Source organism: Eumetopias jubatus, unplaced genomic scaffold (genome assembly GCF_037043125.1).
Source record: "Eumetopias jubatus isolate StellerSeaLion01/CBP00866 unplaced genomic scaffold, mEumJub1_p1.0 scaffold_9, whole genome shotgun sequence".
Classification (NCBI taxonomy): domain Eukaryota; kingdom Metazoa; phylum Chordata; class Mammalia; order Carnivora; family Otariidae; genus Eumetopias; species Eumetopias jubatus.
Window position 1 is genome coordinate 112,323,977 of NW_028274815.1, and position 15,009 is coordinate 112,338,985.

General features: G+C 48.1%; 3 pseudogenes across 3 annotated transcripts in view; all 3 read left to right on the forward strand.

Moving 5' to 3' along the window:
* Window positions 1-10,730, forward strand: part of LOC114203865 (signal-regulatory protein beta-1-like) — a 65,110-nt pseudogene extending 54,380 nt beyond the window's left edge. The window contains exon 7 of the transcript XR_015768994.1: window positions 10,674-10,730. The product of XR_015768994.1 is annotated as a signal-regulatory protein beta-1-like (transcript). The remainder of the gene's footprint in view (window positions 1-10,673) is intronic.
* Window positions 1-12,091, forward strand: part of LOC114203374 (signal-regulatory protein beta-1-like) — a 53,453-nt pseudogene extending 41,362 nt beyond the window's left edge. The window contains exons 5-9 of the transcript XR_015768993.1: window positions 800-1,153; window positions 3,608-3,915; window positions 4,507-4,845; window positions 9,937-10,044; window positions 10,674-12,091. The product of XR_015768993.1 is annotated as a signal-regulatory protein beta-1-like (transcript). The remainder of the gene's footprint in view (window positions 1-799; window positions 1,154-3,607; window positions 3,916-4,506; window positions 4,846-9,936; window positions 10,045-10,673) is intronic.
* Window positions 12,092-14,501: 2,410 nt separating this feature from the next.
* The window catches only part of LOC114220730 (signal-regulatory protein beta-1-like), a 96,463-nt pseudogene continuing 95,955 nt past the window's right edge, over window positions 14,502-15,009 (forward strand). The window contains exon 1 of the transcript XR_015768990.1: window positions 14,502-14,590. The product of XR_015768990.1 is annotated as a signal-regulatory protein beta-1-like (transcript). The remainder of the gene's footprint in view (window positions 14,591-15,009) is intronic.

Here is a 15,009-nt window from a genome sequence, read left to right on the forward strand (position 1 = left end):
TTTAGGACATGTTACTGTGACAGGTTTACTTCTATCTAACGAAAAAGTCAAATGGTGTTTTTGGACATCCAAATCATAGTTCAGAGGCAAGGCCTGGGCCAGAGATGGAAATAGGAGGATTATAGATACACAAATGGTAGAGTTTTCCCCTTGCCTTGGCCCCTCTTGACTCTCTGATCCCTCTGACCTCTTCCCTCCCATGTTCCCTCATTTCTCCCTCCATGGTGCATTCCTATTTCTTCCCATTTTTGTCTTAGCAGTTCAGCTTGCCGACCCCAATCTTCTTCTGTCTGTAATAGCACGTGCTCTCCTGAGGAGGCATATTTGGTTGCAAATAATACTAAGAGCATGGGTTTTACCAGCTCACACTCTGCAAGGGTGAACCTCGGATTTTCTCCCTGAGGAGTAGTTAAGAAATGGAAAAGAACACTGGGTGTATGAGTCGGGCCACAGCAGTCTGCTCCTCTGATTTAAATCCCTGCCTGGTTTTTAGGACATTCAAGTAAGAAGGAATGATTTCATATTTCTTGATGTCTCCAGACACTGGCTAGTCACCAAGGCAGGAAATCCAACTGCAAAGTCAGACCTGCTCTGTGCCACATCACTGAGTCTCTGTGACTTCATCCTCATTTGTGATACAGTCTCAAGTTACAGGCTCGTGGTGAGGTCTGCATGCCATGTACATGCAACGTGCCGAGCTCAAGGCCCGCTCACGTTGTGCACTCAGTCAGTGAGCTGTGGATACACACATGAGGAGACATCCAGGATCACATCAGGATGATCTTTGTTTTCCCTCCAGGTGTGGCAGGTGAGACGGAGCTGCAGGTGATCCAGCCTGAGAAGTCAGTGTCTGTCGCAGCTGGACAGACAGCTACTCTGCGCTGCACCCTGACCTCCCTGCTCCCCAGTGGGCCGGTTGAGTGGTTCAGGGGAACAGGGCCAGCCTGGGAGTTAATCTTCAGTTTCAGAGGAGGTCACTACCCCCGAGTGACAAATGTTGCAGACACCACAAAGAGAAACAACTTGGACTTTTCCATCCGCATCAGTAACGTCACCCCAGCAGACAGCGGAACCTACTACTGTGTGAAGTTCCAGAGAGGGACCCCTGATGTGGAGTTTAAGTCTGGACCAGGCACTCAACTCATAGTGAGCGGTGAGTATGGCATGGGCCTCCTTTGTCCCCTGCTTGTGACAACAAGTCAATAAGAATGCCCTCCATTGTCTGAGCAACAGCTAAGTGTCGGGTGTTGGGGTGGGTGCCCCTAACTTCAGCCCCTTCCATAGATCACGGAGTTGAGGCCTGGGGAGGTCGTGTTATTTGCTCAGGGTCACCTGGCTGGGAAACAGTGGAAAAATCTAGAAGTCCAGTCTGCCAGCTCCACAACTCACCTTTTCCAATCCTGACCAGCCCTCTTGGTCCAGGAATGAGGGACTAATAGTCTGAGTGACTTGATCAGTCGTATGGCCCAATGTTACTCCTGCCTCCAGAGAATGCTCTCCTCCTTGTGGCTGACTCTTCTCTACTCAGCACTTACTGAGCACCTGCTGTGTGCAGGCTCCGCTCTGGGTGCTGGGGAAGCAGCAGGGAACAAAACAGACAAGGGCTCCTCTCTCATGAAGCTTACATTCCCTTCCCTTCTGTGGACGAATGCACTCAGGACAGGGAGGTGGGACAATGTCTTCTTTCTCTCAGCTTCAGAAGAATCACAGTAGAAGACGCACAGGCTCACTGTTTACTCTGAGAGCCCAGGTTGGAGAAGATGCCAGGGGTTGGGCATTTGCTGTGGGTCTGTCCAGAAAAGCTTCATGCAATTCCAGGACTGACTCACATGATAGTGAATGAATCTACCCACAGCCCCTGGACAGATACAAATAGGCTGTACCCTGATTGTGCACGTGTTACAGAAGTTCCCAGTGGAACTTCCCATGCCTGGGCACCAGCACTAGTACGAGGCTCCACCACCAGGCAGATCTGTGCCTCCTAGAAGAACACTCCTTCCTCTTCCCCAAGCTGCCCACACAGCTGATGCCCTGGATGAGAATGGATGGAGTCAGAAGGGACCATCTCAGCCCCTTTTACAGATGAGGACACTGAGGCTCAGCAGAGATGGCCTGAGCAGGGAAAGGAACCACAGCCTGGCTCACAGCCCTGCTCTCTGCACACTCACTGTGCTGGCCAAAGTGGGAGAAAGTTCCAGCCCTGTCCTTGAAACTCTTGTAAATCTTGTATTGTTCTCTTTTTCAGCAGTAAGCATTAAGAAAACTCACAGGGAGAGGTGGGTTAGCTTTGTACCCCCAGATCAGACAGATATGCAAACATCTTTAAAGTGTTGAGCCTATTCCTAGAGGGCATGACTCCTCACATGTAAGATCATCAGGAGTCTTTCCCTGTTGTGTGGTGTTGCTGCAACACGGAGCAACCTGGGGCAGGAACCTGGACAGAACAGAGGGGCTGGACAATCCCAGCAACACTGGGCACCCCATTCCTGGCTCTGCAGACTGAGGATGACTGGGAGGCACATCCTGGAGGGTGTTTTCGGTCCCCTGAGCAAGAGTGCATATTCTAGACTCAGCCGTCAGGACTCCACAACTTCCCTCTGTTGTAAAAGAGGCAGCAGGTCTGGGCACCCTGAGTGACCCCTCCCCATAAGTGCTTGCAGTGGAAAATCTCAGAGGGAATAGGAGGGAGGCGGGCACTGTCAGGCTGGAGAAGGTGAGACACTTGCTCTGTTGTGGATGAAACAGTTGGAGGCCACAGGAAGTCCCCTGGGAAGCAGTGAGGAACGAGGAGCAGCCCCTTTGTAACCGGAACAAAGTGGGTTGCCTCCTTGGTGAGGTAGAGACAGACACTCCCCAGGCGGAGCACTGGTACCCACAAAGTTGTCTTTGTACAGATAAGGGATCACAGGGAATAATTTCCAAAGCCCTGATGCTAAACAGGGGCAAGCAGGCTCTATTGATTAGGGTTGAGATGAATATCCCAAGGGGGATTTTAACAGTATAAGGAGGCTGAGGTTACTGTCAACCATTTTCTGATTCATCTGCTCCTTTCCATCTGCATTTCAGTGATAAATTCTAAGCAAAATTGCTTGCATTCTCTTACTTGCCCCTACCTGCAACCCCGGGGAGGAGAAATGCATGCTGTCCCACGTCACAGAGGAAGAGCCACGCGGTGCCACGGCCACACCTCCCGTGGACTGGCCAGCCTGGTCCTGGCTTCCATTGGGGTCCCGCCCCACCCCCGCTTCCCCTGCACAGACTGCTGCACAGGGTCTGTGAACTCAGTGAGGTTTGCAGGGAGGCGGCTATGATGGTTGATACCAAGAGTGAGACCCCTCAGAAATGTTGTTCCTATGCCCAGGTCGGTGGGAACTCACCTGGCAGAGATGAGAAGGGGGACTTGAACTAAGCCCCAGAACTGCACCTGGGCCCAGGTCCCCGACTCAGAGTTCAGCTCTGGAACCTCGGGTCCTCCTCTGTGGGAGAGGAGATGACACGGCCCTCCCCACACAATCAGAAGGGTGGAGGGTTCTTCACAGTGTCACACACGTATCCTTAGTGCTGATCACCACAGTCATCTTACTGTTCATAAATGCTCCTCTTGTAGCCAAACCCTCTCCCCCCGTGGTGTTCAGGCCTCGTCTGAACAGACTGTCAACTTCACCTGCAACTCCCACGGCTTCTTCCCCAAAAACATCACCCTGAGATGGTTCAAAAATGGGAATGAGCTGGCAGCCTCCCAGACCACCATGGACCCGGAGGGAAACAGCACTTCCTACAGCATCTCCAGCATAACCAGACTGGTGCTGGCCCCGGGGGACGTTCACTCCCAGGTCATCTGCGAGGTGACCCACGTGACCCTGCAGGGGGGCCCTCCTCTTTGTGGGACTGCCAACTTGTCTGAGGTCCTCCGAGGTAGATGCCCCTCACCCCCAGCCCAAGCCCGGGTCTGGCCCCCAAGTCTCCAAGCCTGCCCTTCCCCCCAGTCTCTGCCCCAGGCCTTCCATTGCCTGGAGTCTGACTCCTGACAGACCCTCCCAGTCACCCTGCACCTAGATGTATGGTCCCCTCTGATGGTTTTTCATGGCAGCTGGGGGGTGAACACCTATCATGTGCCAAGCACTGTGCTGGGTAGGCCATTTACTTTACCAAAGCAATTCCAATTATTGAGCACCTGCTGTAATCCACGCCACCGTGTGCTTGGTGATGTCATTTATTTTGCTAATTATTCTATCCCCGCTGCATGCCACGGGCTGAGTATCTTGATTTCACTCATTCTTACCCTAATAGGAGCTACCAGTCCTTGAGCACCTACTGTGTGCTGGGCACTCTGCTTAAGGGTTTCATTCATATGCGAAGACTACCCTCAGTGTTTGAGCACCAGCTGCATGCCTAGCCCTGTTCTGGGTGATTCCCTTGCTGTGTGGGGGGAGCTGAGTTCTCGAGCCCCTCCCCCGTGGTCGGTCTGTTCCATGAGGTCAGAGCTTCTGCTCTGTGCTCTTTCAGTTCCGCCCACCTTGGAGGTTTCCCAGGAACCCGTGGCAGGGGACCAGGTGAAGGTCACTTGCCAAGTGAAGAAGTTCTACCCCCTGCGCCTACAGCTGACCTGCTAGGAGAACGGAAACGTGTCCCGAACAGAAATGGCGTCGACGGCCTCGAACCTCATAGAGAACAAGGAGGGGACCTTTAACTGGACGAGCTGGCTCCCGGTGAACTCATCCGCCCACAGGGAAGATGTGGTGTTCACCTGCCAGGTGCAGCATGACGGGCAGCCTGTGGTCACCAAAAACCATACCCTCGTGGCCTCTGCCCACCAGAAGGACCAGGAAACCCATAAAACCCAGGGTGAGGCCTCAATGCCGACTGTCCTGGCACTTTAAATTTTATCTTTTTTTAACATTAAAAGTAGTAATTCCTGTTTATTATGGAATAATCTAGAGGTCTGTAGATATAAAGGCAAATTTTACAGTGATTAAGTCACCACGTCTGGCCAGCCACCCCCTCCTCCTGTTCTTTCTCACCTGAGCTAGGTCTCTATCCCTTCTAGACCTTTCCATCATCACCCCAGTAAATGTCTGTACCTTCCACTCTGAAATTCTGGAAGGCACCCTGAGGACCTGGAGTTTTGAGTCTTAACCAGGCTCCCGGGTGACCGTGTATGGTCACACCTGGGGTCTCCTTTCTCCCTTTATTTGTGACAGCAGACTGGCAATATTCATGATCGTTCACAGCACATTTACTTTATGCCAATTCCAGTTCATTGCTGGTCTCCTTTCCTGCTTAACCAAAACCCTGTGACCTGGAATTTTACAGAAGGGAATCAGGGAGCAATGAGGGACAGATGGTGATGATATCCTGCCCTTAGGCCACTTGCTGAGCTAAACTAGTCTAGGGAAAATTGAGTCCCTGAAAATGGACCAGCAACCTGTACAAAAACAAAACAAAACAAAAAAACAAAAAGCATGTGTTGATTATAGCAGCAGGGCATTGTCCCAAGGAACTATGGAGTCCCCTTTCTACAACCAAAACATTCCTTATTTCTCTCTCATGTAACATCAGGAGGAGGTCGAACCAGGTTTCCAAGAGTCTTTGTTCCAGAAATTCTTTCAAAGGCCCATGTTCCTTCTAACATGCCCTATGACATTGTCCTCATGGCTGGGTCAACACTGGGTCAACGAGTGTTCATGTCCCTGCTGGCTGGGACAATAGAGAGGGGAAGGCGAAAATGAATGATTTCTCTTAAAACTAGGGGTATGCAGAAGTTGCATAATTGTGTCTAATAATGGCTTAGTCATGGATGCACTTCCAGTTTCCAAATGGAGTCGACAATTGTGTGGTCATGTGATTAATGACATTATTTTTTCTATAAAACCAATACTGTTACACACTTAGTAAAATTAATAATTCCTAATATCATCTAAAATGGAGTATATATTCCGATTTTTCAAAGCTTCTTCTATTAACTTTATTTTGTGGACCTAACTTGGTTTTAATTCACCTGTGAGTGCTTAAAGGAATTTCCCTGTGGAACACCTGCATCTCCACCATTCGTTTTTTCATTTGAAAAGAATCTGAATAGCGAGGGTTACTCAAATTCCTCATTTCATATCGGATGCTTGTGGTAGGCTGTGCCTTTGAGAAATTGGGTCCTTTTTCTCTGAGTTGTCAAATTTCTGCACATAGAGCTGCTCCTAATATTACCTGGTTATCTTTGTGATGTCTGTAGGGTTTTCAGTGATATCCCATTTTATTCCTGATACTGGAAATGTGTCAGTTCTCATTTTTTTCATCGTCACGACTGCTAGAAGTTTTCCAAATTTCTCCGTGCTTTCAAAAAACCCATGTTTGTTTCAGTGATTTTCTCTATTGTTTGTTTTTAATTCCTTTGCTTTTTCTCCTCTTTTTTCTTTCTTTCTGCTTGCTTTCAGTTTATTTTGCTCCTCCTCACTTTTAGAAATGGGAAAAAAGATTATTGAATCTAGACTTTTCTTTGTTCGAACGCCACGACTGGGCCTCCTTCTGTGCTTGGGAGTCAGGAGTGTGGAGCCAGAATACTTGGTGTGTGTTCTTCCTCCAGTATGGAAGGACGTAGCCCACCTGCCTTCCTCTTCCACCTTTCAGATTCCTCCATGCTTGGACCTCATGTGATTTCCAGGGGCAGGTTTGTTCTGAGCCAGGAGAGCAGGGAGAGACTAGTCCACACATTCTCCTATGGACGAGTTTGGGTTTGGTGTTTAGTCTTTGAACTTTCACTGGGACTCAGACCATAGCCATTACCTCTGGTGCTTCCAGAATTCCTGAAATAGCTATCTTCCAGGGTTCTAAGGCTGAGAATAGATTTTAGAGTGTCTGGGTTGGCAACTGGAGCTATGTGCAGGATGCCTATATGATCCTGCTGTGCCAGGATGTCACAGCCTCCCCTGGGCATTCCAGGGCACCAACCACTGCCATTCCTTCTGGATCCAGTGGGTCTGGCATAATGGTGCACATCTTTTTCTACATGTTTATGGTATTGAGGTGTTTCACAATATTTCTAGCTTAAATGAGCTCCCTTCTCTCAGTATAGCATGACCACGTATGTTACTGGGACTTGGGGATGGTTGTCTGGTTTGGAACCTGGGACAGCAGTTCTGAGGCCACTGAACTTTCTGGTTCTTCTTTCAAGACCCCAAGTTTGTCTCCTCCATTTTTCCTTCTCCCCCTCACCACTCAAATTTGAAACAGCACCTCTTCCTTCTTTTTTACTTTTTCCCATGAAGTCATGCATTCTAAATTGTGCCTGTCCCTTTTATTCATACCTATCCTTTTAAAATTTCCCTGTCTCCTTGTATTAGGTTCCTCTTGCTGCTGTAATAATTAGGACATGCTTAGTGGTTTAAAGCAACACACATTCATTCCATCCATTACTAGACATGAAAGTCTAAACTGGGTGGTAGGTCCGAGTTCCTTCTAGGGACTCTGGGGGAGAGTGTGTGTTCTTGCTGCTCCAGCTCCTAGAGGCAGCCCAACCACTTGGCCAAGGGCCCCACACCCTCTGACCTCTGCTGTGATCATGATGCCTCCGGCTCCCACTGTCCTGCCTCCCTCCTTACCTGGGGAGAGTCTCTGTGATTAAATTGGCTCCACTCAGAAAGTCCAGGATAATGACCCACTTTAGACCCTAGCTAATTACCATTCAGGCTCTCCTGCCATGTAAGGTACCCCATATTCACAGACTCTGGGGGTCTTGGGGCAAACCACTTAAGTCAGGCATACCTTGAAAACCCTTCCTATGATCTGTGTCCTGATCTTCAGGACACGTTTCCAAATTTTCTAAATTAAGCTTGATTTAATATGGGCAGTGGGATTTCCAAGTAATTCTCAGGCTCCTTGGCTACCTGCCTTTGTCTTTTTCTCCTGCCCTTTCCTATGGTTGGTGAAGGTGGGAGGGGAATGGCATAAAGGGTATGCATTTGGATTTGGAGAATATTATCCTTTGTCTCCCAGAGATTTTGCAGTTTGGGCATTGCTCTTCAAGGACTACCGAGAGCCGGTTCTCCATAGAATTTATGGTCCTTTTATTGTTTCTCCTTTGGGTTGAGAGGCCGTAATTGGAGATGAGTAGCTAAGCTGTGTGTTGTCCTCAACAGCCCATTAGAACCCAAAGGGTTTTGAAAGCCTCCGCCCCAATGTCCCTATCCTACATCTCAGAATCTATCTCCCATATTTCCCCATCAGGGTTCTATTCTGGTAGAGCAGATGCAGTGTAGCTGAGAATTCAATCCTCTCTGTAGCACTGATACTTCATGATTTCGTTGGACCCAACTGTGTCCTCGGCTTTTTCTTCGTTCCCGTCTAGGAGGTAACAGTCTGCACTGTTGCCCAGGAGTCCTCTGACTTTCATACATAACCTTTCATGTGTGATCAGTCAGTCTTCACTTTGCATTATCTTTCTCCGAAGGATTAGTGCCCAGCAATAGCCACCCAACCCATAGTTCTTACACTTACCAACTCATTTCCAGAATGCTGGGGTACGTCCCTCCTCTGCTTACACCTTTGCAGGTCACCATGGTGAGGTTTCAGCAGTGACAAGAGCAGGGCAAGCTGGCACCTACTCTACTCTACCTCCTCCCAGGGCTGGGGTCCTCTTGGCCAGCCAACTGACAAAGACCCTGCTCCAAATGTGCCCATTAGAGCTGACTTTCCAGACCCCACCCAGACAAACTCCACACATCAGGTGACTCGGGAAGCAGACTCTCAGATGATATGAGAAGGGGAAAGCTCACTCTGGGGTGCTGTGTGATCCACATGTGTGAGAGGGGGAAGGAGGCAGAATTGGTAAAGGGAGTTGTTGAACACAGTACAGCCCAGCAAGTCTCAACCTCGGACAGAGAGCTGGGGAGCCGATGCTCTTCGTGAGTTGTTTTAAATGGAGAAAATTGGCTAAGCCTCTGTACCCCCACTTCTTCCAGCCCTCTACTGTAGGTTGCCCTCTAGAAGCAGGTGCAACTGTGGGCAATACAGCTCTTTGAACTGAGAGAAAGTCCAGGCGGGGGCCCACCCAGCTGAGACTTGCCATCCTCCAGCACACCAGGGGCAAATATGGTGAGGTCTCTGCTCCTTCCTTTAAGATTACTCCATATATTTCCAAATTTTATTTGAAATTCTTTATTCAAATATAAAAGCAAAATGGGTCGTTGCAGAAATTCAAAGTATCTGAAGGTGTATTTACAGATCCAACCTCTATATCCAACAAATGATGTCAGCTGATATTGGACTTGGAGTCCAGGTGGGCTGGATGGTGTTTGAAACCCTCCTGAGCATTAGACCCCATTTCCTTGTCTCCCCATGGTGTTGTCCAGCCAGCAGGTCTCCTCAGGTCAGGTCATCCCACCTTCACCTCTGTACATGGAGTCTTTAAGCCCTGTGCATGGAGCAAAGCAGGGCAGCCTTGCCTCTCACTGACCATGACACCTGTTCTCACTCCACTTGAGGCCAGGCTGGCCTTTGGTACTATGACCCACAGAGTTTGGATTTGTCTTGGTCCAAAGACAAGGTCTCAGAGTCATCCTGCAGGACAGCAGGGAGGAATTTTCCTGGGTCTAAACCACTTCATCTTTTGACCCTCTGTAAACTATGAGCCTGTTCCCTCCTCAGAAAGAGGGTATAGACCTGCCCCATGTGTGTGAGGACCAATTCAGTAAACCAAACTTACACGGTACTGAGTGTTCATTCTCCCCAACCTCTTCCCTCAAGGACGCCTGGCAGTAAGAAAGGGGTGAATGAGATGAAGAACATCTTACCCCAAACCTGCCTTGATCCTGAGTGCAGGGGAAGAGATCCATAAGCTTCAGAGCATTGATAAGCTTGAGTTGCTTCAGGGAGAGTACGTGGAGGCCCCAGGGAATGGACTCCTGGGTGCCCTCTCTCATGGTACCTGTGTCAATTCTTTTCCAGACCCAAGGCTATCTACTCCACTCCTGGTGGCTCTCATCCTGGGCTCAAAGCTGCTGCTGCTCATCATTTTCTCTGTCATCTATGCTCACAAGAAGCAAGGGCCTGACTGTAAGTAGTGGGTCAGGGAGGACAGGCCAAGGTCAGTCCCAGAGGGAGCAAGGTCAGGAAAAGGGGCAGACCACAGGTCACACAGGGCCAGGGCCCGACTGGAGTAAAGAGCATGTGACACACCTCCCTTGATACCCTCAGGAGTCTCAGGGATCCCAACTTCCTGAAGTGTGTGTGTGGTGGAGACTTTAGCCTATAAGAGCTGGGCAGGGTCAAAGACTTCAAAGAGTGTGCACCGAGTCCTAGGGAATCTGGGAAGGAAGTGGGCAGAGGGGTGAATGAGAGGCAGCTGGGTGGGAGGAACCCTTGGAGATCATCTCTAAGTTATTTGAGCACTGGGGCTCCGTCAGGCACAAGGAGTCCACATTTAGGAGAATGCTGACAGGTGCCGGATGGCAGCTGTGAGGATGGTTCCTGCCTGACCCTCTGTGGGATACACTGGTGGGGATGGGGATGCGGATCAGGCCCTAAGGGAGGAAGGCTTAGGTGGCAGAGTTCTATATCAGGGGCTGCCTGTCCTCTCACAACAGGTGTCCCAGGAGGAAAATAGCACCGAGGATATAGGAGACACGGGCGGAACATTTCTGGAATAATGAGCAGATAATTAACTGTGAACATGGGTCCCACAGGTCCTTCCTTCCTCCCCTGCTACATGCCACCCTCAGACTCTGCTGCCTGCTCCATTCCCTGAAGGGCCCAGCCTAAGAGAAGGAACAACTAGAAGCTTCCACAATTCTGACCCAGATGTCTTGCTTCCCCCGAGACCCACGTGCCCATAGTTCCTGCTGCTCCTTCTCAGGGTCCTTGATGCCCCCAGAGCTAGGTCTTCATACCAGGTCCTCAGCAGGGGCCATGGGAACGTGATCTGGGGACTGATGCATGGATCTCTGCCTGGAATGTGAGAAACAAGTCACATCTACACAGAGCAAGTATCTCTCATCCATCTCCTGGGGACCGTGACCATGAACTACACACTCATGTCCATGTTCTCAGGAGTTATTCCTGCCAAGCCCCAGCCTCCCCAGCCTTGGTGAGGTTCTCCATTTGGTCTTAAATAGAATGCATCCCATCCTGGTTTGCAGAGGAGAAATGATTTCTTTCTTCTTTGCCTACATTTGCTACTCTTCAGTCCCAGAGGGAAGATTCACTCCTCCCTGTGATGGGAACACTGCTCTTCTGTCCCCTTCATCCTTCCCAACCCCACTGCTCATGCACTCGGGCTGGCAGTCCAGAAGCCTAAAGCCATCCTTAACATTCTTTCTTTATATCCCACATTCAATTCTGCCTTCAGAATGCTGTGTCCAGTGGTAGGATGGTAAACGTGAAACAATCCACTCTCGGAAAGAAAAAGAAGCCTGATTGGTAGTGCTTGTGGACTTCTGTGATGTCAACACTTCCACCGTGACAAATAACAAGCTAACGGTGTTTAACAACTCACTTGTAAAATTCCTGAAAAGCTCTCAGGAGTGAGTGCAAGGCTCCTCCCACACTCCAGTGAGCTCCACCCAGAATCTGCGCACTGCTCACTCCCAGGGCTGCTCCCTGGTCTCAGCCACTAGCATTCCTTCATGGACTATTGCTTTGTCTCTAACAGGCTCTCCAGTTTAAGCCACAGTGATTCTATGGAAATGGAAGTCAAACTGTGTCTCTCCTCTGCTTCTTGCCCCTATGAACCTGTGTGGCTCATCTCTCCCTCTTTCAAGCTCTGCTGACATGTCACTTTATTAAAAGTCCCTTCCATAAACCACCCTACATAAAATATCAGTTCTTCTCTCTCACTCTCTGTTCCCATGGCTCATAACCTAATTAAATTGTTTCCCTAGAACTCAGGATTAGCTGACATGATAAGTGGAGGCAGTGCTCACGTTGCACAATAGTGCAGGACAGAACAATGATGGTGTAGCTGAAACCATGCAAAGTGATCTCAACAATAAGCGGGAGAATCACGATTTTCTGTGACTTTTAAAACCTTTTTTCAAAACACAGAAACTCTCCAACTGTCAATTATGAATGTTTAGGAAAATGAAATACAATAGAACCATATTTATTTGGTGTACTGTCATTTCAAATATTAGAAACACAAAGAAGGGAAGCATTTAATTTTTTGGTAAGGACTCATCAAGAATAGTTTGCACAGTGCTTACCTTCTTCTGATCACATAGTTGGCCATATAGACCAGCATCAGAATTCCCTCACTCCAGTCTCAAATAGGATCAGCATCCAACATCCCATCCCTTGCACTTTCAATGTATGAAATTCTTACAATATTAATTTGAATATTTCTGGTGTCACATCCTCTGGGACATTTTCACCCTCCCTCCCCATCATATTCTTCAGTGACGTGGTAAGATTGCCTCACTCTGCTCCTCTGGCTGCATATCCACACTCTGGGGACCAGCATCCCGGTCACCATCCCCATGGTAACTATGCCATCATAAGCCCCACTCACATTCAGTTTGAACTTCACCTCCAGTCTCATCTCTTCTCATTTCTACATCCCACTTTCTGCTTTATGCCAATTCCCTTTTGACATTATTCACTTTTGTACAATGTCACCTGGGCTCCTCGCTGGGAGACCAGGGACAACACAACCACCTGCGTTGCTGTTTGTGGGAAAGTGAGTAACAGAGTCACAGAGAACGACCACTACATGCTTTGAAAGATGTGATGCTTACTTATGGGGATGAGCACCTGTTAGTCATATAGGGATTGGTAGCCTGAAGAAGAACTGGCAGCAAAGTTTGTACTTCATGCAATTGCTCATGGAAAATTCCTCCGTGGTAAATGAACCTGGAATCATGTGTTGGGGGACTGATGTTATTTAACTGACCTGTGGCAACAGACATTCGTGCACATCAGCACCATGCAAACTGAGAACTGCCTATTGTGTGTGCTTGTCTCTTCCTCAAATAGGATGTGGACTCTGACAGAGAAGGGACTGTCTGTGTCCTCAGTTGTCAGAACAATGACGGCCATCAGTTTGGCCATCACATTTTTAAAACATAAATTGGGGAATACTTCATTGCAAACAGCAGTTTCTACCAGATGTTGGGTATTAAAATACCATTTCACTTCGTTCAAAACTAGTACATATACCTAAAAGCATTTCATTAAATACTACTCTCTCTTCTTTGTGTTTAAAAGTTCTAGCAGAGCTTCATATCCTCCAGAAAGTAAGCAAGTGGATATTCAAAAAACAAAACAATAACCCACTGATTGGAGTCTGTCAAACAAATACAGGAACCTCCTGGAACAGCTCCCAATGCCTAAAGTGCAAGATTTGAGCGACAAATAAGTAACGTAGTATGTCTGGTTCTGCTCTGGTCTGAATGTTCTTGTTCCCACAAAATTCAGGTGTTAGAACCCTCAAGCCCACGTGATGGTGTTAGCAGTTGCAGCCTCCAGAAGGTGAGGAGATCTTGAGAGCTCCACCCTCATGAGTGGGATTAGCCCTTATAGAACAGGCCCCCAGGACTCCCTAATCACTTTGGCCACATGAGGACACAAGGAGAAATCTGTGTAGGGCCCTCTCCCAACTGGGCTGGCTCACTGATCTCAGACTCCATCCTCCACAACTATGAGCAAGAGCTTTCTTTTGTTTATTAGCCACCCAAACCGAGATATGTTGTTATAACTGCATGAATGACTAAGACCGATTATAATCGCTCATATAAAATAAATATCTTTGAGCCCCTATTGATATAAATTAATAACTGAATAAATTAATAAATTGAGGAGAAGAAAAAATGTCCTGTGCAGAAAAGTCCCAAATGATCTATGTGGATATTTCACCCTAAGGAGGGGATCCTAATTGACCACTCCTGGAGTGTAGGCACTTGTCGTGACTCCCCTCCAAAGAGGACAGAATGGAAAGGAGGAGAAAACAGTAATTACAGAGGGGACACCTGACAAATACAGTGCAGTGAGGTGATCGTGAGTTCACCAACAATCATAAACCACTGCCACAGTGTGGATCCTGGATTAAGGTGATGAAAGTGGCACTTTTCCTCTGTGACCTTCCTCCCCAACCCCATCACCTCAGTCTGCTTATGAGATAAGGATCCTACAGATTGCACTGAGGCACATTCCATGATACAGGTGAGCAGCAGTCCTCAAAACTGTCAGGCCATCACAAGTCAGGAATGTCTGAGAAGCTGTCGCAGCTGAGAGGAGCCTAAAGAGACATCACAAGTAAATGTAATGTGGTATCCTGCATGGAATTCAGGAACAGAAAGGGACATAGGGTAAAAACTAAGGAAATCCTTTCAGGACCGAATTTATTTCTCCAAAGTTCAAATGTTGAAATCTGAAATCCAGCGGGATGGGATTTGGAGGTGGGGTCTTTGCAGATAATGAGGTCATGAGGGTGGAGTCCTCAGGAATGGGATCATTGTCCTCACAAAAAGAGACACGCCAGCCAGCTCACCCCATCCACCATGTGAGAATACAAGTAGTTGGCAGTCTGCAATTGTAAAGAGCATTCTCATCACAATCCAAGCATCCTGGCACCCTGATCTCAGACTTCCAGCCTCTGGGACCTTGAGAAGTAAGTTCCTCTTGTTTCAAGGCATCTGGTGTATGGTGTTTTATTATAGCAGCCCAAGCTAAGACAAAATCTAAATAAACTATGGACTTTAGTTAATAAAGATGTACCAATATTGGTTCATTAACAGATGTACCAAATTACTGTAAGATACTAGTAAGAGGGAAAACTATATTCAGCTATATACTGGAACTCTATACTATTGTCCCAAATTTCGTGTAAATGTAAAACTCTTCCAAAAGTAACTCTAGAAAAAAAAAGTCAACATCCTGTCCTCAGCTCAATGTCTGCCTCTTATGCCCCCTTGGGGGACAATGCAAAGTAATGTGTGGTGGAGATTTTTCTGTGTTTCTATACCCAGGTTTTATGTCACTTCACAAGTCTGAGGTTCCTTCTCTTCTTTCCTCTGTCCTCTGCTAGAG